A 20,983-nucleotide genomic window follows, 5' to 3' on the forward strand; every position below is an offset into this window, starting at 1 on the left:
CCCTCTGGTCCTGGGGTGTCTCTGGCTTCTGGCTGTGGCATGGATTGGAACGTGCTGAAAGCAGATGGAAGCTGCTGCCTCAGGCAGGACCCAGGGAATCTACAACCCTTCTGACCGTCTCCGCTGGCTCCCCAGCCCTAAATTACCCTTTCCTCTCTCCTGTGTCACACTCCTGTGTCCTGGCCCTCTAGGGACTCCAAATGACAGAATTAGGAGGTATCTGAAAGCTCAAGCCCAGCCCTCCCATTTGACAGAAGGGGAAACTGAGACCCAGGAGAAGGAAAGACTTGCCCAAGTTCAAACAGGACACAGAGCCCCCTTATCATGGAAGAACTGGTGCATGGGGAGAGGCATGCCCATGAGACTTTGGATAGCACTCCACCATTGAGCAGGGTAGGGGTGTGAGGGAAGGGGTCTGGGATTTTTGAGCCCAGGTAGCTTCGCTGGGACTTTCCTGGTCTCTGGGACTGGGAGCAACAGTTCTTAGTTCCTGTGGCTCTGAGCCTCTGAAGCATTTTATGAGAAAGGCAGCAGAGTTGGGGAGGGCAGTGCTTGAGGGTCCCCTCTCCGTCCCCGGTCCTCTGCCCCAGCAGCTGAGCAGCAACCCTCAACTTCTGTCTCTCTAGGCAGCTGCATCATTGTGGAGGGAGTGGTGAGGCTGAGGCCAGTGTCAGACTCCCCCCACCCCAGACCAAGGGCCTCTGTACTGGACCCAGGGACTAAGGGGTACTGAGCCCACCTCCTAGACAGACACCTGCTCCTCACTATCCATGCCTGAGCTGTCACTCAGCAAGGGAGCCAAGAAACCTTCCCTGGAGCCGCTGACCTGTGTGGGCACCAAAGGTGAGATTCCACCTAGGGACCCATGATGGGGAACTGGGTCATTCCAGTTCCACCCTCCTCCCTTCCCTGGAACCCATAGTCCAGCCAGTGCTGTAACTAAGCTGTGACCAGAAAGGCAGATGCTGTGTGTGTGTGTGTGTGTGTGTGTGTGTGTGTGTGTGTGTGTACACACATGTGAATGCATGCACAAACACCCAAGTGGGGGTTGGGGGGACTGACTTTAGGACGCTGAGATATTCAAATATGTAAGACTCAAATAAATTCTACCACAGTGAGAAGGGTACCGAGCTTATTAGAAATCAGGTTCAAACAAGTCCCTTCACTTCCTTAGTCTCGGTTTTCACGTCTGCAAATTGGAAATCATTCCTAGGAGGAGAAACCTATGCAAAAATGATCCCCAAGCTGGAAGTTGCTGCATGGAGGCAACACGATGCAGTCCCACTGCTCCCCGCCCCCATAAGAGGACTGAGGTTGGGAAGAGGAAGGGCTCTGGCTCCGGAACACAAGGGCAGCCTCCACCGTCTTCTCGCTGCACCCCTTTCCTCTGCTGCTGGCCTCCTCAGCCCTTCATAGGCCCAGACAGCAGGGGATGGGGAAGCCCCAAGTTCTCAGAGGGAGATTTGCCCTAAGGTTCTCTGCTCCTTCCCAGGCAGTGAGGCTGAGGGGACAGCCCTCTCCCACAGCTCCATCCCAAGCCCCTCATGGCGGTCCCCCAGCAGGTTTGAGCACGTTTAGCTTCCCATGTATTCTCCAGCTTCTCTTTGGGTGGTATGGGGCAAGGAAGAGTTTTGCAACATCCCTGGACCCACAGATTGTGATCTGGGCCTGCTGGGGCTTCGGGAGGGATTGCAGTCTCCCAAGCCTTCCCCAGGGCTAGGAACTGGCCGGTGACCACCTGCTGTGTCCCAGCAAAGCTGATGGCACCCAGCACATGGCTATTGGCTATTCAGCTGTTCTTGCCACTTGGCCTGGCCCCTGTGCATGCCCCCTCCAAAGACAGCAGGACCCCTGCAAGCTGCCCCCGCCAGTGATTCTGTAGAGAGGTGAAGGGGAGCCTCTCCCAGCATCCAGCTCCCTTTGCTCTGCCTCCACCAACTGGGTGGTGACTGAGAATTAGAGGCAGAGGATTTAGAGAGCATCTCTTCCTCTCCCCATCTGGCAGATGAAGAAGCTACCTATCCAGAGATGTGAAGGGACATGTTCTAGGTCACACAGTAGCTCAGTGTCCAGGCAGTTTCCAACCTGAAGTCCCTGGGCCACTTGTGCTGCCCCAGGCACAGATCGCCTGCTTCCTCCACCTCCCTTGCCCCCAAGCTTGAACTTGCAGCAAGATCCCAAGATGAGATGCTGAGCGAATTGTTTTACAGATTTGTGGATCAGATCTCAGAATGAAAAGGGCCCTGAGCTCATCAGCCAGGAAGAAATCCGATTTGGCTTTGATGGCCATAGTTATTGGTCATATATCGTTGAAATCTTTTTATTTTCTATGAACCTGGCAGTGGAGGGGCTCGGGGGCTGGACTGGCTGCTGGGCCCAGAGCTTCTTCTGCACTTGGCAGCTGTGGTCTCCAGCATCACAAACCCAGGACTTGGGACTGAGGGTGGGAGCCATGCGGTGGGAGGGGATGGTCTGGGTGGGTTGGCCAAGGCCTGCAGTGAGGTTTTCCAGGAACCTCCTGACCCTTCAGGCCAGGGCATCTGGGAGTCTGGTCAGATCTCACAGGTTATGTAAGTGTTGCCGATTTTATTCAGCTTTCATTGTCTTTTCCCCAGTGATGCCAAGCCTTCTCTGGGGGCTTCAGGATGCAGAGCTGATGGGTTTTGATGGCGAGGCCTGAGTTGTGCAGGCAGGGGCAGCGGGTGGGGAAAAGGGGCCAGAGTGGCTCAGTTGGCGGAGTTCCTTTTGGCAGCGGGGCACTGTGGCTAAAAGGATGGGCTGTGATGTTACCTCCAGAGGCTCCAGTCCAGCCCAGCTCTGTAAGCAGCCTTGTAGGGTGGGGGTTGATCAGACATGATATAAATAAATAAATAAAGCACCTCCCATGTGCCAGACACATAGTAGTACTCAGTGAATGATCAACTCCCCACCCAATCCCCTTGTAAGGGGCCTGGCAGATAGTAAGCCCTTGGACTTCTATTTCCTTCTACTGTCTGTCTCTACCAAGAAGAGCCGTTTGGCTGATCTGGGTGTGCTGTGTGTGTCCCCCTGTCTCACTGGCCCAAATGCCATCATTTCGTCCCTCCCCATGGCTGCAGGAAAAGACACTCTGAAGAGTGAGCCTTGGCTAGCGATCCAGCAGCCTGAGTCCATTCCCCAACCCCCAGGGGGACATGTGAGCCATGGGGGGTGTGGGCGGGGAGGCCAAAGGCCAATCAGTTGCTCGAGGGAGCCACTGGGAACAGGGGAGGATAAGCAGGGCAGCAAGGGCTTTCCAAGAATGCTCCCGGACCATCTGTATCAGAATCACCAGGGGAGGTGTTTCAATACAGATTCCAGGTTGGGCACGTTGGCTGACACCTGTATTCCCAACACTTTGTAAGATCGGGGCAGAAAGATTGCTTGAGCTTGAGATCAGCCTAGGCAACCTAGCAAAATCCATTTCTACAAAAAAGATTTTATAAAAGACAGCCAGGTGTGGTGGCATGTGTCTGTAGTCTCAGCTACTCGGAAGGCTTAGGTGGGAGGACCACTAGATCCTGGGAGGTCGAAGCTGCATTGAGCTGTGATAGTCACTGGAGTCCAGCTTGGGAAACAGAGTGAGACCTCGTCTCAAAACAGACCAAAGGAAACAAAGCCCAGGTTCCTGGGCCCCACCTCCTCAGAATCTGACCTGGTATCACCCGAGAATCTACACTTTAACAAGTATGCCTAGTCACTCTGATTGACATTGAAGTCTGAGGATCTTTGCAGCAGAGAATAAAGGTGTCTGCCCCAGCTGACTTGTGGACCTGCCTACAGCAGAGGCCAGACCTCATGATGAACTAAGAAGTTCATAATAATCATCCCATCTGCTGTGGCTCAGCAGGGAAGCAGTGACCCCATCCCCACTCCATATTTCCCTCTTGGTGTTAGGGGGTTCAGTTCTGTCCCACTGAGCCCACTAGAACAGGGACACAGAACAGGGAAAGTGATCGTGGCTGTTGCAACCACCAACATTGGATCCCTCTGGTGTTGGCTGGGATGTTTCTTCGGGTGATAGATGGACCCAGGAAAAGCTTGTTTGCCTGATAAATATTGATCCATTGGGTTTATGAATCAGCCCTCACAATTACCTCACCAGTTGTCTGTCAGCCCCGCCTGGCCTTCTCTGAGAAATGGGTGCTTGGACAGGCTCGCCACACAGTCCCACCTGACTCCCCTCCCACCCCAACCTGGGCTAACAAGCCCAGGTTTTCTTTGCAGAGAGGAATGGTCATTTGTGCCCCTCTGAACGTCCTGCTGGCAAACTGAGCCAACAAAGATGTGTTTCTTAGGGGGATACAGGGGTGATGGGGAGTGGGGGGTAAGTGCCTACTTCAGCCGCAACTGCAAAGCCGGGTTTCCCTGGCGCTGGGGCAGGGGATTGATTTTGGGTCTTCTTGCTGGGGAAAGAGCTCAGAAAAGTGTGGAAAGTCACCCAGCCACATCCCTTCCTCTATGGATCTAGAAGGCATTCCCGGGCTCTGTTGCCATTTTTATTTGAGATTCTAGGTAGGACATGGGACTTCTTCAAAGACTCTGGGAGGGCCCTAGGATCCAGCTGCTAGGATGGGGCTCCCTGCTTCACCCTTACTTTCTCTCTGGGATGCGCTGTGGCCCCATTGTATTAGGCTTCTCCAGAGAAAACCAATAGGAGATTTATATATGTCAGAGAGAGAGATTTATTAGAAGGAATTGGCTTATGTGATGATGGAGGCTGATGAAGCCCCAAGATCTGCAGGCAGCAAGCTGGAGACCCAGGAGAGCTGACAGTATAGCTGCTGTTGGAGACTGAAGGGCTGAGGACCAGGAGGGATGATGCTGTAAGCTCTCGTCTGAAAGTTGGCAGGTTGAAGACCCAAGGACAGCAAGTATTTCAGCTTGAGTCCAAAGGCCAGAAAAGATCAATGTCGGCTGGGCATGGTGACTGCCAACTGTAATCCCAGCACATTGGGAGGCCAAGGTGGGTGGTTCGTGAGGTCAGCAGTTCGACACCAGCCCGGCCAATATGGTGAAATCCCGTCTCTACTAAAAATACAAAAAATTAGCTGAGTGTGGTGGTGTGCACCTGTACTTACAGCTGCTCAGGAGGCTGAGGCAGGAGAATTGCTTGAACCTAGGAGGTGGAGTTGCAGTGAGCCAAGATCATACTGCTGCACTCCAGCCCGGGCAACAGAGAAAGACACCATGTCAAAAAAAAAAAAAAAAGAGAGAGAGAGAAAGAAAGAAAAAGAAAAGAAAAGACTAATGTCCAAGCTCTAGCAGTTAGCAAAAAGGATTCCCTCTTACTCAGCCTTTTTGTTCTATTCAGATCTTCAACTGACTGGTTGAGGCCCACCCTCATTAGTGAGCACCATCTGCTTTACTCTGTGTACTGATGCAACTCTTATCCAGAGGCTGGGCTTGGCGGCTCACTCCTGTAATCCCAGCACGTTGGGAGGCTGAGGCGGGCGGATCACTTGAGGTAGGAGTTCAAGACCAGCCTGGCTAACATGGTGAAACCCCGTCTCTACTAAAAATACAAACATTAGCCAGGCATGGTGGTATGCACCTGTAATCTCAGCTACTCAGGAGGCTGAGACAGGAGAATCACTTGAACCTGGGAGGAAGAGGTTGCAGTGAGCCGAGATTGTGCCACTGCACTCCAAACTCGGCAACAGAGCAAGACTCCATCTCAAAAAAAACCCAAACTTGGCCAGGCATGGTGGCTGACACCTGAAATCCTAGCATTTGGGAGGCTGAAATGGGTGGATCACCTGAGGTCAGGGGTTCAAGACCAGCCTGGCCATCATGGTGAAACTCCATCTTTAAAAAAAAAAAAAAGAAAGAAAAAAAGAAAACCTAAACTTATCTAGAAACTCTCTCTCTCTCTTTCTTTCTCTCTCTCACTCTCTCTCTCTCTCTCTCTCTCTCTCTCACACACACACACACACACACACACACACAGAATCATGTTTGGCCTAATATCTTGGCACCCCATAGCCCAGTCAAGTTGACACGTAGAATTCACCATCACACCCCTGACCCATTGAAGGGAAGACCAAGGTTCTGAGCTTGGTGGGAGACTTCCTTTACATCATGCCCTGAATTGCCGCCTACTGAAAGCAGAATTGCCAGGCTCCGAGTGACTTCCAGTCTTATGGGGATGGCACAAACTTGCTGCAAGTCAATGGGTTTCTTCAGTGAGTACTGACATCTCAGCTATCAAAGAGCTTGTAGGCTGCCTGGTATGGCCAAAAAAGAGCCTGGGCTTTAAGAGCAACAGACCGGAGGTTCAAACTCCAGTTCTGCCCCTTAGCAGCTGTGTGACCGCCAGGGGGTCACTGAATCTTTCTAATTCTGATGTTGCTTCTGTAAAAACTGGATGCTCATAACGCCTCCTCTAGCATCCTTGCAGGGCTGATGTGAGGATGACAGAGGATGGATAAAGAGTAATGGGCACGTGGTAGATGCAGAGTTAATGATGATGATGATGATCTTAATGGGTGTCAGTTTCTGCAATGAACTAGCTAGGCATTTGACTTCACTCCGTGTGTGTGATTTTGCCCCATGTCCAGTGCCTCTCCAGCCTCCTGGCCTAGGTGCAGGTTCCAGGTCTCAGGGACAGGTTTGGGATTCTGATGGCAGGTACATAGCCAAGGCATCCTGAGAGCTACAGGTTCTCAGAAGATGGAGTATCCGGACTTAGGATAGCGATGCCTGGGAGGCATCAAGGCCTCCCCTTTTCTTTCCTCCCTTCTCTGGAGCTGTTCAACTCAAAATAACTCATTTTGCACCTTTGCCCAGATCTCTCGACCCAAGGGTAAGAGAATCAAAGACCTCGAGATGTTCAAGCACCAGAGCTGAACCAGGGAAGGCAAAACACCCTGATCCGGGAAGAAAAACTGATTAGCTCCTAATTGCTGTTAAATTGTATATACATACACATATTTTACGTCAAATCTGCATGTCTCATGTGATTTTTTGATGACATTCTGGCCGGGATGGGGGAATGGAGAAGAAAGGGTTCTGTTATCCTTTGCCAGAGGAAAGGAATTATAAACAAGAGCACAGGGAGGCTCTGGCATGGGTTCGCATCCCTGGGAGCCCCACTTGCCCTGGAGAAGAGTGAGGCATGGCAGGGGCTGGGGGTGTTTTTGAGGTGACACCACCTCCCACCAAAGCCCCATTTTGTCCAAATGGGGAAGTCCATGTGACCTGTGACTTGATGATTGCCTTCTCCCTTCAACATCAAAAACAGCTCTCCTGCGGGGTGTGGTGGCTCACACCTGTAATGTCAACACATTGGAAGGCTGAGGTGGGCAGATCGCTTGAGGTCAGGAGTTCAAGACCAGCCTGGCCAACATGGTGAAATGCCATCTCTGCTAAAAAATACAAAAATTAGCCAGGCATGGTGGTGCATGCCTGTAGTCTCAGCTACTCAGGAGGCTGAGGCACAAGAGTCACTTAAACCCAGGAGGTGGAGGTTGCAGTGAGCTGGGATAGCACTATTGCACTCCAGCCTGGGTGACAGAGCGAGACTCTGTCTCAAAAAACGAAACAAAAACAAAAACAGCTTTTCTATTTTGGCACTTTGAGTCCACAAGCCATCTCCCTCCAGGCCTGGTTGTTCCTTGGGGTTGCCAAGCACTGTCCCCAGAATCTGGGGATGGAGTAGAATGAATCCTGGTCCTGCCACTGATAAGATGACATCGGGTCAGTCCCTTCTCCTTGACTTCACCTGGAGTAAGTCTCAGTTTCCCCATGTGTAAAACGAAGGCATTGGAGAAGGTATATCTGAAGTCTCTTCTGGGTCCAGTGGGCGACCACCTACTTCCTGCTCATTGAATCATCCCTCTCACCGTCTCAGGAATAGGTGAGTCCACACTTGCTCACCCACAGGGCGTTTGCCCACTCCCCCTGTCCAAGGTCCTCTGCTTTCGTACTGGGCTCTCTCCTGCTGCAACTTGAGCCAACTCTCCTTGGTTTCTCTCCTTGCAAGGCAGAGCTCTCCTCCCTTGCCTCTTATAGGAATTCCTCAAAGGATTGAAGGCTGTTAGCAAAATCCCTTCCCCACACATACACAAATACTCTATTTTTAAATAATATTTACTTCTGATTCTAAAAGTAAGGCTGTACCTGATCATTGTAGAAAAATTAAACAGGTACAAAGGAGAAAATAAAAATCACCTACAATCCTCCCAGATAGCTGCTATTAATGGTTATGTTTTTTTTTTTTTTTTCCTGTGATAAACCTGGGATTTGGCTGCAGATATGGCTTTGGGTTGCCGCAAGCCTGGGCTTGAAACTGGGTGAGGTCTTTCCTTTTGAGAATCCCTAGGGCCTCTTGCTCTCTTTTAAGAAGCTGCCCCGGCTGCCTTTCCCAAGTGGAAGACAATCTGATTTCGTGGATGTGTGTCCACCTTGGCTCCTGGGCCCCAATGAGGCCCAGAGTTTAAATTTTGACAACCTCTGAGTGTGCCTGTATGAGGGAGAAAGAGACAGAGGCAGAGAGAAAGGGCATTGGTCACGGAGAAGGAGAACGTTCCCAGGGCCCATAAGGGCCTGACCATAGCCCCCACTCTACCCCACCCCTCACTCCACCCCCCAGCCCTCCTAGTCCTACTCCGGGCTTTGTCTGAATCAATGACAGCTACTGCGGGAACCTTCGTTCCTTTCCACGGGGCAGCTGGAGTTCCTCCCTAAGCTAATCAATTCCCATCATTTGAGAAAGGAAAACAGATTTACAGTTTGCTGCCCATCCTACCAGCTGTGGAGGGGCCTGCGGAGAGAGGTGCTGGCTGAGGCACTGGTGTGACACCCTAGCAGCCCAGCCTCAGTTTGGTGGAAGGGACTCTCAGATGGCTCCTGCCCTACTCAGGCTGCCGGCTGGGAAGTGGGAAGCCGAGCTGTCTGGGGTTTCTCGGAGCCTCCAGGGGTGGCACAGCTGGAAGGATCTGGGCTTTTACCACTCAGCTATGGGATAGGGGAGACAGGGCCCCAAGAGGGGCAGGGCAGACACAGGGCCACCCAGAAAGTTGGTGGCTAAGCCAGGCCTAGAGACACTTGGCTTGACCACCCACCAGTCTGGTGTGATTTCCCTTGCGGCACTTTTCATTTTGGGGGTGGACTGAGAAGACAGGCACGGGGTGGGGAGGGTGCAGGATAGACCAAGAACTCATCAAATCCACTTTCTGCCTTGTCCATTTCACACTCTTCCACGTCCTTCCCAGCCGGAGGGAGCTGTATCCGCTGCCGATGCATATGTGGCTTGGGGTCTGTTGCCCTTTCTGTCCAGGGGAAGTTCTTTAAAAAAAATTTTTTTTTATGTTTTCTCATACGTTATTGGGGTAAAGGTGGTATTTGGTTACAAGAGTAAGTTCTTTAATGGTGATCCGTGAGATTTTGGTGCGCCCATCACCATCAAATAGGGTGCACTGCTAATCATTTCCCATCATTTGAGAAAGGAAAACAAATTTACAATTTGTTTTGCACTGCACCCCATTTGTAGTCTTTTCTCCCTCATCCTCCCACCTATCCCCCGAAGTTCCCAAAGTCCACTGTATCATTCTTAAGCCTTTGCGTCCTCATAGCTTAGCTCCCACATATCAGTGAGAACCTACGATGTTTGGTTTTCCACTCCTGAGTTACTTCCCTTAGAATAATAGTTCCCAGTGCGCCATCCAGCATCCAGACTCCAGCACGGGCCAGGGACCCGCGACTCCGGCTGCAGGGACCCTGTCCCAGTGACACTGCAGGCATGTCATCTGAAAAGTCAGGAGACTCGCCTCGAGGGCCCACTTCCCCCGACTCCGCCCGCTGCCGCCGCCCCGCCCCCACCGGCTCCCGCCCAGACTGCCCAGGTCCCCGGCTTCGGGGTGTCCACGCAGGTGGGGACTGTGGGCACGGTGCCGCTGGGGGGGGCTATGTAGTGCTCGGATACCCCCTGCAGCTGCAGCCCTGCACTGCTTACGTGCCGGTCTACCAGGTGGGCACGCCATATGCAGGTGGGACCCTGGGGGGTACAGCAGCGACCTCCACTCTCCCCCCTCCACCCCAGGGCCCAGGGCTGGCCCTAATGGAGCCGAGGCACCCGCCACAGGACTACATGCCCAACGCGGTGCTGACCACCATCTGCCGCTTCTGGCCTACTGGCATCATTGCCATCTTCAAAGCAGTGCAGGAGCGCACATTAAAAAAAAAAATGTATTAATGACATTTGCATTTTAAGCCACAATTAAAGTAAATGTTAAGATTTAATGACATATTTTAATATTTCCAAATACCACACTGGGTGCAATGGCTCATGCCTTTAATCCCAGCACTTTGGGAAGCCAAGGCAGGCAGATTGTATGAGCTCAGAAGTTTGAAAGCAGCATGGGCAACATGGTGAAACCCCATCCCTAGGAAAGTTAACTGGAAGTGGTGACATGCACCTGTAATCCCAGCTACTTGGGGAGCTTGAGGCAGACTTGCTGAAGCCCAGGAGGTCAAAGCTTGCAGAGAGCCATGTTCACACCACTGCACTCCAGCTTGGGTTACAGAGCGAGACTTTTCTCAAAAAAAAGAAAATCAGTTAAAAGGCTACATTTAGTCAGGTGCAGCAGCTCACACCTATAATTCCAACACTTTAGGAGACTGAAACAGGAGGATCACTTGAGGCTGGGAGTTTGAGACCAGCCTGAGCAACAAGGTAATACCATGTCTCCACACAAAAAAAAATGTTTTTAATTAGCTAGGCACAGTGGCACATACCAGTAGACCTAGCTACTAGGGAGGCTGAGGAGAAAGGATCACTTGAGCCCAGAAGGTTGAGGTTGCAGTGAGTTATGATTGTGCCGCTGTACCCCAGAACGAGACCCTCTCTCTAAAATAAACAAATATTTTTTTAAAGGCTTCATTTAGTTTTATGATTTTCTCATTGGGATTTTTTTTGTTTGCCATCAACTTTTTCATTAGAAGCTTGAAAAATGAAAAAAATGAATTAAAATAAGCAAAATTCAAGACATCATGCATACAGAAAAGGAATAAAACAAACAGAAGACTGAATAAAATGGACTACATTATATATTTATAAAGCAAACACTATATAGCCACCAATCAGGTTCTACGGTTCCATAGACTCCCTCTATTTTCATCTAAATTCATCTGCATTACATGTATGCCATTTGTAACCATAACTGTAATGCAGCACAGAAGCCACCTGGGGGCTTCCTGCGATACACTCACTACTCAGTAGGCAGTCATCCTAATTGTGAGTCACTGATTCGTTCCACAAACATCCACTGAGCTTGTATCATGTGCCAGCTTTGTATCAAGCACTGGTGAAAGAACAATTGCTAGACCAGGTGTCCCATTCCAGCACCACGAGGGAGACAGACACATGTAACTGAAAGTGATTCTAGCTCAACTTGGTGGAGAGCTCTGCCCAGCAACCCCAGGGCATACAGCAAGCAGCCGTTCATCTGCAAAGGGAGAAGGAGCTTGCCAGTGAGCACAAGTAATGACACACAAGTAATTGTCACACAAGTAATGACATGAGCAAAGGCACACAGTCCTGGGAGAGCAGGCTCATCTCTGTGCACAGTGGGACAGGCAAGATGGGGGGTTGGGGGATGGATCAGGGAAAGAGCTGGACTTTTTCTTTGGGAGCAGAGGAACTAGGAGAATCATGTAAATATATCAAATCCACAGCAAAGATTTTTCTCACGGTGGGGTGGAAGTTTTGGGCTTATGCAGAAATACTTATCTCTACATAATAATGATAATAATTACTATTATTATTAGCAATTATACTACTGCTGCTGACCCTTCTGAGCATTGTACATGTCTTATGTGATTTATGGCCACAAACATCCCCTGAGGTGTCTACTATTATTACTGAGAAGTAGCAGAATTTAATTATTAGGAATGCATGCCCTGAAGCTAGGTTATTTGTATTAAGGTCCTGGCTCCACATTTAGGCAAGTAGCCTAATCTCTCCATGACCCAGTTTTCTTATCTTTATAATGAGATAATAAAAGTGCCAAGCTGATGGGGTTGTTGAAAGGATTTAAGAAAATTCTACCTGTGAACTGTTTAAAATAACGTCTGTCCAATACATTGTGTTTAACGAAGGTTGCCTCTTATTGACCCACTTTACAGAGAAGAAAGCAGGCTTGGGGAGAGGCGGTCACATTTCCAAGGTCACATGGCCAGTAAGTTGAAGGTTTTGGATTCAAACCCAGGAAGTCTCAACACAGAGCCCCATCTCTTCACCATCTAACAAGCCAGCTTTGGTTGCTAAAGTTGGGATATTCTTTGGCAAACTTTTGACATGCCTAACTCTGTTTCAAAGAATTTCTTTTTTTAAATTAAAAAAAAAAAAAATGTTGGCCGGCGGTGGTGGCTCACACCTGTATCCCAGCACTTTGGGAGGCTGAGGTGAGTGGATCAGCTGAGGTCAGCAATTCAAGACCAGTCTGGCTAACATGGTGAAACCCCATTTCTACTAAAAATATGAAAAATTAGCCAGGTGTGGAGGTGTGTACCTGTACTACCTGTAACCCCAGCTGCTCGGGAGGCTGAGACAGAAGAATTGCTTGAACCTGGCAGACAGAGGTTTCAATGAGCTGAGATCACACCATTGCACTCTAGCTTGGGCAACAAGAGTGAAACTTTGTTTAAAAAAAAAAAAAAAGAAAGAAAAGTTGACAGACAGGATCTGGCTACGTTGTCCAAGCAGGAGTGGAGTGGCTATTCATGGGAATGATCATGGCACACAGCAACCTGACTGCAGCACTGGCCTTAAACCTTTTTTTTTTTATTGTTTAATTTCCTTCCCATTATTTTTACTGTTCTCTCTAGGGTATTCATTAGATACCCTGGGTTTCCTGGGCGGATCAGTGAATTTTCGTTTTCTTTTTTCCTTTTTTTTTGAGATAGAGTCTTGCTCTGTTGCCCAGGGTGGAGGTCAGTGGCATGATCTTGATTCATTGCAACCTCTGCCTTTGGGTTCAAGTGATTCTCATGCCTCAGCCTCCTGAGTAGCTGGGATTACAAGCCTATGCCACCATGCCTGGCTAATTTTTGTATTTTTAGTAGAGACGGGGCTTTGCCATGTTGCCCAGGCTGGTCTCAAACTCCTGGCCTCAAGTGGTCTGCCTGCTTCAGCCTCCCAAAAACCTGGGATTACAGGTGTGAGCCACTGTGCCTGGCAAGAGATTGTCTTAATGGTATCTTCTAGCCTTTTGATTTATTTTTATTTTTATTTTTTTTGAGATAGGCTCCTCCCATAGGCTCTCCCTATGTTACCCAGGCTGGACTGCAGTGGTGCACTGCTCACTGCAACCTCGAACTCAAACAATTGGGGCTCAAACGATCCTCCCGCCTGTGCCTCCTGGGACTACAGGTGTGCACCACCACACCTGGCTAGTTTTTTTTTTTTAGACAGTGTTTTGCTCTGTGCGCCAGGCCGGTGCTTACGCCAAGGCCACCGCCGCCCCGGCTGCCGCCGCCGGCCCCAGCCAGATGTCCTTCACCTTCGCCTCCCCCACGCAGGTGTTCTTCAACGGTGCCAACGTCCGGCAGGTGGACGTGCCCACACTGACTGGAGCCTTCGGCATCCCGGCGGCCCACGTGCCCACGCTGCAGGCCCTGCGGCCTGGGCTGGTCGTGGTGCATGCAGAGGACCGCACCACCTCCAAGTACTTTGTGAGCAGCGGCTCAGTCATGGTGAACGCCGACTCCTCTGTGCAGTTATTGGCTGAAGAGGCGGTGACTATGGGGGGACCCAGTACAGCCTCGTGGTGTTCAGCACGGTGGACCGCGCTCCCGAGTCCTACGTACAGTGTCACGCTCCCTCCAGCAGCGCCTATGAGTTTGTCACCTGGCTGGATGGCATTAAGTTCGTGGGCGGGGGTGGCGAGAGCTGCAGCCTCATCGCGGGACTCAGCACAGCCTTGCCGCTGTTCAGTGACTTCAAGACGCTGCGCGAGCAGATTGGCCAGACGCACAGGCTCTGCCTCCTAATCTGCACCTCGCCCTGGTACCTGTCGCCCGCTGTCGACGGCACCACATACTCTGGATGCACAACTGAGACTCTTGTGCAGCAGACGGGGGAGCGGGGGATCCACTTCTCCATCGTGTCTCCCTGGAAGCTGCCGGCCTTCGGCTTCCGTTTGAGAAGGCAGCTCCCGCGGCCTTGCTGGAGCCGCTGCAGCCTCAGACAGTCGTGAGCCAGGACCCGAGGCACGTGGTGCTGGTTCGGGGCCCAGTGCTTCCTGTTGGGGGTGGCTCGGCCCCAGGCCCCCTCCAGCCAAAGCAGCCAGTCCCCCTGCTTCCCGCCGCACCCTCGGGTGCCACTCTCTCAGCAGCCCCCCAGCAGCCTCTTCCTCCTGTACCCCCGCAGCACCAGGTTCCTGAGAACCTGAGCGCAGTTCAGGTGGCCGCCCATAATGCAGTGGAGGCTAAGAACCAGAAGGCTGGGCTGGACCCTCGCTTCTCGCCCATCACCCCTCTCCAACAAGCTGCTCCCAGAGTGGGTCCCCCCTTCAGCCAGGCCCCAGCTCCCCCACTACCCCCAGGACCCTCTTCGCCCCCAGGCCGCCACCTGCTTCGCAGCCCAGCCTGGTCTCCACTGTGGCCCTGGCTCAGGCCTGGCTCCCACAGCGCAACCCAGGGCACCATCTATGGCAGGCACCGTGGCCCCAGGAGGGGTGAGTGGCCCTTCCCCAGCCCAGCTGGGAGCCCCAGCCCTCGGTGGGCAGCAGTCTCCAATAAGCTTCTGGCCTGGAGTGGAGTCCTTGAGTGGCAGGAGAAATCCAAACCTGCCTCTGTGGATGCCAACACCAAGCTGACGCAGTCACTGCCCTGCCAGGTCTACGTGAATCATGGCGAGAACCTAAAGACCGAGCAGTGGCGCCAGAAGCTAATCATGCAGCTCATCCCCCAGCAGCTGCTGACCACCCTGGGCCCTTTGTTCCGGAACTGAAGGATGGTCCAGTTCCATTTCACCAGCAAGGACCTGGAGTCTCTCAAAGGCCTCTACTGCATCATGGGCAATGGCTTTGCAGGCTGTGTGCACTTCCCCCACAGGGCGCCCTGTGAGGTGCGCGTGCTCATGCTGCCGTACTCGTCCAAGAAGAAGATCTTCATGGGCCTCATCCTCTACGACCAGAGTGGCTTCCTCAATGGCATCCGGCAGGTCATCACCAACCACAAGCAGGTCCAGCAGCAGAAGCTGGAGCAGCAGCAGCGAGGAATGGGGGGACAGCAGGTACCCCCTGGGCTGGGGCCCATTATGGAGGACCAAGCAAGGCCCTCACAGAATCTGCAGCTCCAGCGCCACCCACCGCAGCCCCAGCCTCAGGGTACTGTAGGGGCCTCTGGCGCCACAGGGCAGCCGCAGCCCCAGAGTACTGCCCAGCCCCCGCCAGGTGCCCCCCAAGGCCCTCCTGGAGCAGCTTCTGGTCCACCCCCTCCTGGACCCATCCTTCGGCCCCAGAACCCTGGGGCCAACCCCCAGCTGCGGAACCTTCTCCTCAACCCACGACCACCCCAGACTGGGGTGCCCCCACCCCAGGCCTCTCTCCACCACCTCCAGCCACCAGGGGCTCCTGCACTGCTGCCCCCACCGCACCAGGGCCTGGGCAGCCCCACCTGGGGCCTCCACTCTTGCATCCACTACTTGCCGAGTCCTGGCCCGCACAGCTTCCCCCACAGGCTCCACTGCCGGGCCTGCAGCCCAGCGTCATGGAGGACGGCATCCTCATGGATCTCATCTGAATCCCCAGCACCCAATAAAGTTCCTTTTCAACACACACACAAACACACACACAAATAAATCCGTCTTCAAACTGCTCTGTTGCTCCTCAGAAAACCAACTTTCCGCCGCCTTTGGGGTGGCTATATGCATGTTCACCATGCCTCCTACACGCTTCTAGGAAGCTTGGAGGGCTCGGGGCTTCAGTGTGGACCCCGAGACACACATCCAGGACTTTGGCGTGTTCGGAAGGACCTCGTGGTGACTGAGCAGTCGCTCGTTCCTCTGCAGGGCTGACTCTGTGCAACACAAGAGTGCATTCGTGATTCCTGTCCCCAAGTATCTTGCTCTTCTCGCTGCCCCCACCAACTCCAGGACAAGAGCTGTGCCTCTTCAACTACAAGCCCCTGGAGAGGGTATCTGTTTTCGAGGCAGCTCACCTCTGTCCTTCCTGCGGCACCTGGTTCCACGTATGAAGGACTTTATGTCCGTATCTGGAACCCAGTGAAATCTCAGCGAACGTTGATTTAACCTGAACTCTGACCTGCCTTCCACCCCTCACACAAGCCAGCCCCAGCCTGCTCGTCCTTATTCATTCCTCATCTTGTTTAATGGCGTCCAATCCGTTTGGATTCTTCGGAGAAACTGGATCCACCTGTTCTTCTTCTTCCTACATCAGACACCCAGGCCCACACACACCTGCTCCATCACAAGTTTATTCTGTTCTACCATTTAATCTCCCACCTTTTGTCTAAATTTGTAAATGCCACTGTATACCTCAGTTTTGCATCCTTTCTCCATACTACAGCAAGAGGTGCCTAACGCGTGACCCTGCCCCCATTCTTGGCCTGTGCAACTGCCTATGTTTTGTTTTGTTCTACTCAGATATGAACAAGTTATCTTAAAAAAAAAAAAAAAAAAAACAGCAAGGTTCATTAGAAGAAAAAGAATGGACTTCCAAGGGCAGGTTCATTAGAAGAAAAAGAATGGACTTCCAAGGGCAGGCAGATCTCTTCTGAGAATTCAAGGAGCTCACACCTGTGAAACACTCAAAATAGTGCCTGGAAAACAGTGGTGCTTATGTCCATGTTTAGTCATTATGATCTATAAATTCCATAACACAAGCTCTTAACTTCTATTTGCTAGTTCTTCACACTACATTATCATGCCTAAAAAAAATCTCATCATCCAGACACAGATATTGTTAATAGTTCCATGTGTATCTTCCTTTACTTTTGAAGTGACTACATAAATGTGTTTCTATGTCATGTGTATGTTTAACTGAGTTAAACATAGTGGGTGTGAACTCTGTCATCAGCAGATACTAGCTCTGTGGCCTTAGGGAGATAACTTCACTTGCCTGAATCATAGTTTCTTTATCTGCAAAATGAGGATAATAATCATAGTTTTCTTATCTGCAAAATGAGGATAATAATCTCATAGAGTGGTAGTGAGGACAAAATATAGCATTTTAAGGCACTTAGAACAGAACCTTGTCACATAGGCTTGAAAAAGACTTAGTAATTTAAAATAGATGTTCCACACAATGGCCAGAGTCATCCTTATAAATCAGATTGTGTTACTTTTCTGCTTAAACTCTGAAATTTTCTCACTGTGTTAGGAATTAAATTTATATGCCTCACTTTGGTCTATGTGCAGGGTTTTGCTGGCCTGAAAAATGTTATTTTCATTTTCTACCTAGTTCAGAACTGACGGAGATGTAGATGAATGTTTGGTGTGTGTGGTTTAAATCTGTTGCATAGTAGGTATTATGAACTAAATGGTACCCTCCCACCCAAATTAATATGTTGAAGCTCTGACCCCCCCAACATGACCATATTTGGAGGTAGGGCCTTTAAAGAACCCAAAAGTATTTTGGTTGTAATCTCAGGATATGGAGACATGAGAAGTGGGGGATATGAATTATTCTACTAAGAATCTACAAGGCCATGAAGGAGGTCCCTAATTCAGTATGACTAGTGTCCTTCTAAAGAAGAGAAAAGGCTGGGTCTGGGGGCTCACACTTGTAATCTCAGCACTTTGGGAGGCTGAGGTGGGCACACAAGGTCAGAAGATCGAGACCATCCTGGCCAACATGGTGAAACCCCATCTCTACTCAAAATACAAAAACAAAATTAGCTGGGCATGGTGGTCCACACCTGTAGTCCCAGCTACTCAAGGCTGAGACAGGAGAATTGCTTGAACCCAGGAGGCAGAGGTTGCTGTGAGCCGAGATTGTGCCACTGCACTCCAGCTTGATGATGAAGTGGGACTCCATCTCAAAAAAAAAAAAAAGAAAGGAAAGATACCAGGAAAATCCCTAGCAGCCTCTCAAAGTCTCACATCTACTGAAGTTTATATACCTTCTTGCTGTTTCCAAAGGAGCAGTGACCTCTTTCTCTCTTCCACTATCAATCATCTACCTACCTAGTTACCTTCCTACTTACCTATCTAATTTAGGACTTCCAAAACTTCTGTAAATTCCTCACACTGGCAGACTCTAGTTTTCAGAGATTCTGGAATATGGGGCTCACATTCACAGTTTTCTGGCCCCTATAATGTAGGGAAGATCATCCATCGAAGGGAGGATGACATTGAGTTACTAACACAGTCTGGTGCAGATTCTCAGAGTAAAGGAAGCTGGACAGACACCACATATGCTACCTTGAGTCATAGATATTGTAAGTATTTCTCTCACATTATTCACTTTTTTTAAACCTGTAAGTGTTCTAAGGAAGCTTAATCTGTTTGAGCAGTTTAGGGGGTCTTGGAGACATTGAGGAGATTAGGGAGGATCAGGATACAGAAAAACGTTTTTATTTCCAAATAGAAAAAGAAAATGGAAGTCATAAGCTATAGTTGGCGAACTTGGTGGAAATTCTGGGAGACTTTCTAGATGGGAACATCAAGAAGATGGTACATGAGGACTTGGAAAATAAAATTGTGCTCACAAAAAGGCATCAGACATTTCCAAAGAAGAATTGTACCCAAACTCACTTTATTTATTTGTTTGTTTATACATGAATGACTGAGGGGATTACTGAACACATGGGGCATGTGGATTTTCATGAAGCATTTACCAAATTCTCATTAGGTCTCTGTGAACAAACGGCAAAATACAGGTGGCACTACTGCTAAGTGGAATCATAACTGAAGGGCTGTACCCTGAGAATGTGACTAATGGACACATGACGGCCTGGAAAAATGGTCTCGTTAAGGAGTCTTGTTTGATTTTGTCTGGTTCAACATTTTTATCACTGTTTCCTTTGAGAGTAGTGATGACTAATCAAATCTGAGGATGCACCACAGCAGAGAGAAAGGATAAATCAATTGTGTAATAAAATTAGGATTCACCAAAGTATCCATAGCCTGGCTTGAAGGGCAGAGGAACAAGTTGATTTGTACTAGAAATAAATCTAGAACATTCCTTCTAGACCTCAGGCAGTATAATGGGGGAACTGAGGGGGGTAGCTTAAGAGTAGACTCTGAAAAGAGACCAAGCTCTTGTTTTTATTATAAGCCACCTTAGACTCTTGGATCATATGGAACTGTCAAAATAATGACATGACACTTTGGGTTGCATTTATAGTATTGCTTTGAATAGAATAATACCAGGCACATATACATGCTCAACAGATACTATGTAAAAGAGTGTATGAATTAAGGTGTTTTCTGGAATATTACGTTTGATGCGGGGCAGGTTCTTGGCTTCACTAAGGAAAGGATTCAAGAGAGAGCCAATGATGGAAGAAAGCAGCTTTATTGAGGCAGCAGCACTGTTATAACCCTTTGTGACTGCTCCTTGCACAGCAGGGCGAGCCCAGAGGCAGTGCAACGAGAGTAGCAGCTTACGGGTGGTTTGCAGTCATATTTATACCCACTTCGATGACATGCTAATTAAAGGGCAGGTTATTCAGAAATAGCTGGAAAGTGAGCGGTGACTTCAGGGTGTTGCCATGGCACTGATGGGAGTGTCTTACACCGCTGATCAGTGAGGACAACTGGAGGTGCTTCCCGCGCCTCTCCCCAGTTTCTGCCAGTCTCCAGTCTGGTCCAGAGATGCGTCCTGTCTGCTTTCTACCTCATTCCCCACTTAGAGATCAGAACTTTCCCTTAATCTTAAGACGATTGCAGAAAGGTGGAGGCCCACCTTTTATAACTGCTTTCTGCTGATTTATGGGCATCGGTCCTGCCTGGCATTGGGGAAGTAAATATTTCTGGATACCTGATCTAAGAGGCCCAAAGACAGGATTTTTGTTTGTTGTTTGTTTGTGTGTGGTTTTTTTGTTTTGTTTTGTTTTTTGTTTGTTTGTTTGTTTTGAGACAGTCTCACTCTGTCAACCAGGTGCCAGGCTGGAGTTCAGTGGTGCGACCTCGGCTCAATGCAACCTCTGCCTCCTAGGTCCAAGCAATTCTCCTGCCTCAGCCTCCTGAGTAGCTGGGACCACAGGCGCACACCACCATGCCCAGCTAATTTTTTTGTATTTTTAGTAGAGACCCGGTTTCACCAGGTTGGCCAGGATGGTCTTGATCTCTTGACCTGGTGATCTGCCCGCCTCAGCCTCCCAAAGTGCTGGGATTACAGATGTGAGCCATTGCGCCTGGCCAGGATGTTTTTATTCTTTGGGTCAGAAGACAGGATAGCTTGGAAGCCTTGTGCCAGCATTGTCCTCATGTGGGACTGTTGTAACCTGGAAAATACAAACTTTGCTAAGATTGTTGCTTCTTGCTGTCTCTCTTGCTGCTTGCTGACTCTTGCCATCTCCATCTCACCAGCGATTATCTCTCACCATAGCCTCATCAATCACTGACCACCATCTCTTTACTCCTGGCTGACTCACCACCAATGCAGGTCAGGTTCTTGGCTTTGCTCAGGAAAGAACTCAAGAGCAAGGCTGGGTGTGGTGGCTCACACCAGTAATCCCAGCCCTTTCAGAGGCTGAGGCAGAAGGATCACTTGAGCCCAGGAGTTCAAGACCAGCATGGGCAACATAGCAAGACCCTGTCCCTACTTAAAAGAATTCAAGAGCAAGCTGGTGATGAAAGAAAGCAGCTTTATTAAAGTGGCAGCAGTGTCACATCTCTGTGACTCCTCCTGTGGAACAAAGCTCGTGCATAGGCAGTGCACTGAGTAACGACATATGGGTGGTTCGAGGTCATGTTTATATCTACCGCTAATGACATGCTAACTAAGAGGCATGTTATTCAGAAATAGCTGGAAAATGAATGATAACTCTCTGG

General features: G+C 50.1%; 2 pseudogenes; both read left to right on the forward strand.

The window, feature by feature from the left end:
• The first annotated feature begins 770 nt into the window (after positions 1–770).
• Positions 771–10,213, forward strand: LOC116545743 (annotated as a pseudogene).
• A 944-nt stretch (positions 10,214–11,157) lies between these two features.
• LOC116545744 lies at positions 11,158–16,039 on the forward strand (annotated as a pseudogene).
• The last annotated feature ends 4,944 nt before the right edge of the window (positions 16,040–20,983 follow it).

Source organism: Sapajus apella, unplaced genomic scaffold (genome assembly GCF_009761245.1).
Source record: "Sapajus apella isolate SASKATOON/1434 unplaced genomic scaffold, GSC_monkey_1.0 scaffold355, whole genome shotgun sequence".
Lineage (NCBI taxonomy): Eukaryota > Metazoa > Chordata > Mammalia > Primates > Cebidae > Sapajus > Sapajus apella.